The following is a 6,000-nucleotide window of genomic DNA, read 5'->3' as shown; positions in this document are numbered from 1 at the left end:
TTGCACCTAAAACCTTTTTCTTTCCCCACCTTTTTATTGTTTGCATAGTTACTGTTGCCTTGCATTTATTTCATTAAGAACATTGTTAAATAACAGTAATGTTACCAATGTTAAAAACAAAACTTACTTTGGTAATGCCTTTTTTTCTTTTGCACAGAACACAATTGCTTGAAAGAAGATAATGGAGTTCAGGATCCTGTAATTCAGTGTCTTTGCATCAATTGTATAATGTCATTAGTTCAATAAAGTAACCTAATTTTTTTTTTTAAGTTTCCCAGAATTGGATGCAGTTATTTGGCTTAAATACCAGTATCAATATCAAAAGTTGATAATATGTTAGAATTCTATATAATGTAGTCTTACATCAGCTATGTGTCCAGATGGTTTGGGAAAATGTCTATATGTACTTCAAAAAATTATGATTGACTCCATTTGAGTTAATCAAAAAACACTTTAACCCTTCACTGTCTGAACATATCACGCAGAATACTTTCAATGGCTATATTGATTTCTTGCCAACCCAATGATATACTCCTACAAATAGCATTGCCAGTTCTGCAAAACATTTCCTGACTGCAGGAAAGACGGTATGTTTTTATTATATCATAATCTATTGGTACATGGTCATGAAGCTTCACTCATTACACAGTAGAGTATTCTTCAAACTATATGAGCAGCAACACAGGAGATCCACTAATATAGATACAAATTTGGTGGTTATAACAGTACTTAGCTCAGAAATTGACACAGATGGTTCTTGAGCTCAGGTAGAACTAGAGAATTTGTACTGTGGTGCTTAATTCATGCTCTGATGACTCTATTTCAGCCAGTGATGATTAACTGCATTTGATCTGCATCTAAAAGATGAAGTTTCAGGTGGGTGATTGGGAGAGTGCAGGCAGGAGACTCGATATGTAAACATTTCTTTTGGTATTATTGTGGTGCACCTACATTACGCATTGTGTTTTTAGAGTAAACGTGAGGGACTGTCGCAGATATTTGCATTCTTAATGTTGCTTCAGGTGTGATCTTGTAGAGGACTGCTAATTCAGTCATATCTATACAGATTGGTAAATGATGGAACTTTGGTCAGTCTACTGGTCTTAGCAGGTGTTATTATACTAAACCCGTGAGCAAGAACTGTGTTTTCCCTATAGCCAGTGAAACCAGGATACAGGAAACTTTGTGCTATCAGGCACCGACGGGACCGAGCTGTTGCCGTTCCCTCAAAACTGCCGGACACTCCAGTGCTAATGTTGAAACATACGGAGATTTTCAGCTCCGTGTGAATCAACAAACCCTGTTGCTTAGCAACAGCTTCTAAACAGCCGGCTAGCGTCTCTAGCTGAAGCTGTTGCTTAGCTACAGACCTTGCAGAGCTTGACTGTTGAGAAAAAAGCAATGAAAAGAAAAAAAACGGCTCCTGATTTTTGCCGGTGGCTCGAGCTTGCCGGACATTTAGCCTCCGGATAACACAAAGGCCTAGAAATTTGGTATAGCCGCGTTTGGGGCGCTAGTCCTGGCGATGCGCAAAGTTTAGCGCCAGGCGCAATTTAGCGCCACCTAGCGCAATATTGGGTTGCAGCGCCCCTAAAGGTGATTGCGGCGCTAAATCAGGCGCTGCACGCTACTCTTAAGGCACTAACCCGGTGGCGCAACCCAATTTTGCGGCGGCGGGGCGCAGCGAAGGTGCTGCCAATAATCACTTTCCCTGAGACACACTGGCGCCAGCCAGCTCTTAAAGGGGCAGGTCAATTGGCATCACCAGACACACTCACTGCCTTGTAGGCCTTCAAAGTGGTGGGAGCCTACCTGTGGTGCACCAGCCTAGCAAGACATGGAAAGGGTGAGGCAGAGGGCGGAACGCCTCACTGATGGGGCATTGGATGCTTTGGTTGGCGCAGTGGAATCAAGGCCAAGGAAGATGGTCGGAATGTGATTTATGTTTTGGACAGTCTCCCGGGTGTGAGAGGCAGTTATGTGTCAGTGTATTAATTTTGCTTTCTGTTGCCACAGCTTTCTCATGTTTGAAGGAACCACATTTTGTGTAATGAAACACTTTCTTCATTTACAATGGCCATGCCTGCTATTTACATGCATCTTGCCCTTCACAGGCTTGTGGGTATCAGACCGGTTCCATTCCTGTTCACAGAATCACAGAAACCCCACAGTGCAGATAGAGGCCATTTCGGCCCATCGAGCCTGCACCGACACATATCCCACCCGATCCCCGTAACCCCTACACCAACACATATCCCACCCTATCCCCGTAACCCCACGTATTTAATCCCCCTAACACTAAGGGTCAATTTATCATAGCCAATCAACCTAACGTGCACATCTTTGGACTGTGGGAGGAAACCGGAGCACCCGGAGGAAACCCACGCAAACACGGGGAGAATGTGCAAACTCCACACAGACAGTCACCCGAGGCCAGATTCGAACCCGGGTCCCTGGCGCTGTGAGGCAACAGTGCTAACCACTATGCCACCGTGCAGCAAGCATTCCATGAGAGGGGCCTAGAAGCTACTTCTGATCAGCCTCTGACGCGCAGCCTGAGAAGAGCCGCTCGCGTAGAAGTTCAGGCCAGCAGGCATCTTCTCAGCCACCGACAGAGATGTCCTGCACTTTATCTGAGGCTGCAGATCTGGCTGAAGCAGCTGGCACAGCTCAGTCACCACCTCCTTTCTAAATCGCAGCCTTCTGACACACTGCTCCTCCGGCATGTTCATGTAGGAAAACTGCTTTTGGAAAACTCTGCCAGCGTAAGGTCTGCTGTGGCGACGTCTGTTGGCCCTCCTCCGTCTGGCCATGCCCGCCCCCCTCTCCCAGCGTCTCAGTGCCCTTTCCAGATGATTCAGCAGCAGGACATTCCCCTCCAATGCAGCCCCCATAATAAGTGCCCACAGGAAGGTTCCCCGTTGTCAAGGCTCACCAACAGCAAGGTGATGGTCAGAAGGCTGAAGATCGTCTGCCTGCGCTGGCTCAGTGGTCAAATAGCTCTCTCTGCAGCTCAGCAACTCTTTGTAGCTCTCGAGGAAGTTGTGCTCCAAAAATGGCTGCCGCTTTTAAACCACACCAGTCCCCTTTAAATAACGCTCCTCCAGCCCGAGAGCGACTTGGTAAGGTTCCAGGTAAGCTGTCACTATTAGTGCCAGGTGCTACGGAGGGGGTCGCCACTGAATTTCCGGTCCGGGGCGCCCAAAAGGCGTTGCACACTCAAATGACGTCATAATCAGCCTGCGCCCATGAGCGGGCGCAGCGCCGGCGCTAAATGCATGCTCAATATGGGGTGAGGCGCCCTGCGCCCGCCTGGAAATTGGCTAGCGCCCCACTTCTCGGCCTCTTTAGACGTTAATCGGTGGCGCTAACAACCGAATTTCTCCCCAAGTTTCCTGTATAAGGGCCCAGAAATTCGGGTCTCCACGGGTGAGTACGCACGGGGTACTCACCCGTAGGCCCAATGGAAGTGCCGGTTTCGTGCACGTACTGCGCATGCGCGGGAAACCGGAACTTCCGTTCCCTTAAAGGAAGGGGTTCAGAGGTCGAACGCGTGCACCAGAGAGGCAGCGCGTGCGCCTGGAACTTGCGTTTTTTTTTGCAGGTTTCCGGGAGGCAAGTCTCTAGGAGTTACACATGTAAAAAGCAGGCGCAAGGCCTGTTTTTAACAAGGTAAGTGGTGAATTAATTAAAATTAAAACATTTTTTCCACAGGTTTATTATTTTTAAATACTTTAAAGAAAGGTAAGTTTATTTTTAGCCCCGTTAGAAAATGTAATTAATTTTTTCAAAAATTTAAATTATTCTTTAAAATAGTTATTTTATGTAATTTATAGTTATTTTTAAAATGTGATTTAAAAAAAAATTATTTGAAGTTTTAGTGATGTTTTGGGGCTTATAGTATTTATAGTTTTGACAGCTCTTCCTGTCAATTTTATGAATGGGCATTCCCTGCTACCGTTGGCTCTCCATGGCCCACGTGATCCCAGGGGACGCATCGAACTAACTGCGCCCCTGGGATACGCAAGCACTGCACGCCGGCAGTTGGAGGAGGCCCAGGATCGGAATCCCACACGGGCCCACAGCTCAACGGCCGGCGCGCTAGGTAAGTGCAGGTCGGAGGCTTGCACCCGCGGGAAGCCTCCGACCCGAATTTCTGGGTCATATAATATTTCATCACCTAGATGGATATAGCCTTTGTGAAACATTAGAGATGTTCATAAATCATTACACTCTCCTAAGTGTTTTTGTGACCTTTTATGTTTAATTCACAATTTCTATTGCAGCTGCTATAGAGTGGAACCTCCATTATCCTTATTCATGCCTGCATTTTTTTCTGCTCAAAGACTTGAGATGTTGCCTTGTTGCACAGCTTATTTTGTTACTGTATTTCATCTTTTATTGGTGAACAAACCTGCTTAATGTTTCTTTTGTTATTTATATTGTTTAATTTCTTTGTCTAGCGTATGATTGTACGATCTGTGTAAATTTTGGGGACTCTCAATTAGCTGCCAATTCCATTACCTACTGGGGGAGACTTTTATTCGTTCACAGGATGTGGGCGTTGCTGGCAAGGCCAGCATTTATTGCCCATCCCTAGTTGCCCTTGAGAAGGTGGTGGTGAGCCGCCTTCTTGAACTGCTGCAGTCCGTGTGGTGAAGGTACTCCCACAGTGCTGTTAGGGAGGGAGTTTCAGGATTTTGACCCAGCAACGATGAAGGAACGGCGATATACTTCCAAGTCAGGATGGTGTGTGACTTGGTGGGTAACTTGGAGATGGTGGTGTTCCCATGCGCCTGCTGCCCTTATCCTTCTAGGTGGGAGAAGTCGGGGGTTTGGGAGGTGCTGCCGACTAAACCTTGGTGAGTTGCTGCAGTGCATCTTGTAGATGGTACACACTGCAGCCACGGTATGCCGGTGGTGGAGGGAGTGAATGTTTAAGGTGGTGGATGGGGTACCAATCAAGTCTTGGATGGTGTCGAGCTTCTTGAGTGTTGTTGGAGTTGCACTCATCCAGGCAAGTGGAGAGCATTCCAACACACTCTGACTTGTGCCTTGTAGATGGTGGAAAGGCTTTGGGGAATCAGGAGGTGAGACACTCGCCGCAGAATACCCAGCCTCTGACCTGCTCTTGGTGCCACAGTATTTATGTGCATAGTCCAGTTAAGTTTCTGATCAATGGTGACCCTCAAGATATTGATGGTGGGGGATTTGGCGATAGTAATGCCGTTGAATGTCAAGGGGCTGTGGTTAAACTCTCGCTTGTTGGAGATAGTCATTGCCTGGCACTTGTGTAGCGCGAATGTTACCTGCCACTTATCAGCCCAAGCCTGAATGATATCTAGATCTTGCTGCGTGCAGGCATGGACTGCTTCATTCTGAGGAGTTGCAAATGGCGCTGAACACTGCAGTCATCAGCGAACATCCCCACTTCTGACCTTTTTATGATGGTGGGAACGTCATTGCTGAGCAGCTGTAGATGGTTGGGCCTAGGACACTGCCCTGAGGAACTCCTGCAGCAATGTCCTGGGGCTGTGATGATTGACCTCCAACCACCACAAACATCCTCCTTTGTGCTAGGTATGACTCCATTATGGATGATGATGAAGATTCCACTGTATAGAACATTCTTCAAATATCATGGTGTACCAACTTAATTTCCATTTAAATAAATTGATCATGACTGGGGTGCAAGCTGTTTGCTATAGTGCAGCACTACACTTGTTCATTAACTCTACACAATGACACAAATATGCATAGGTACTAATTTATTTTTACATGTATACTGTGCATATGCTGTAATAAGAGATTTCTATTTGCTTGACCATGTTGAAGACATTCAATTCTAAATGTTGGAAACAGATAGTTACCAAGCTTTTGCCAGTGCTGGCAAGTGCTGCATCAGCGAGGTTTGGGATGACTCTCTTGATTCATTCTTTCCTCTCTAAGAAGCCACTCTCCACTGTTTCCTGATGAAATTTGTAATTGGCAGATCGATGT

The sequence above is a fragment of the Somniosus microcephalus genome, chromosome 18, assembly GCF_052327205.1.
Source record: "Somniosus microcephalus isolate GS21.2 chromosome 18, FLI_Smic_1.0, whole genome shotgun sequence".
Lineage (NCBI taxonomy): Eukaryota > Metazoa > Chordata > Chondrichthyes > Squaliformes > Somniosidae > Somniosus > Somniosus microcephalus.
This window is presented reverse-complemented; position numbering follows the sequence as displayed.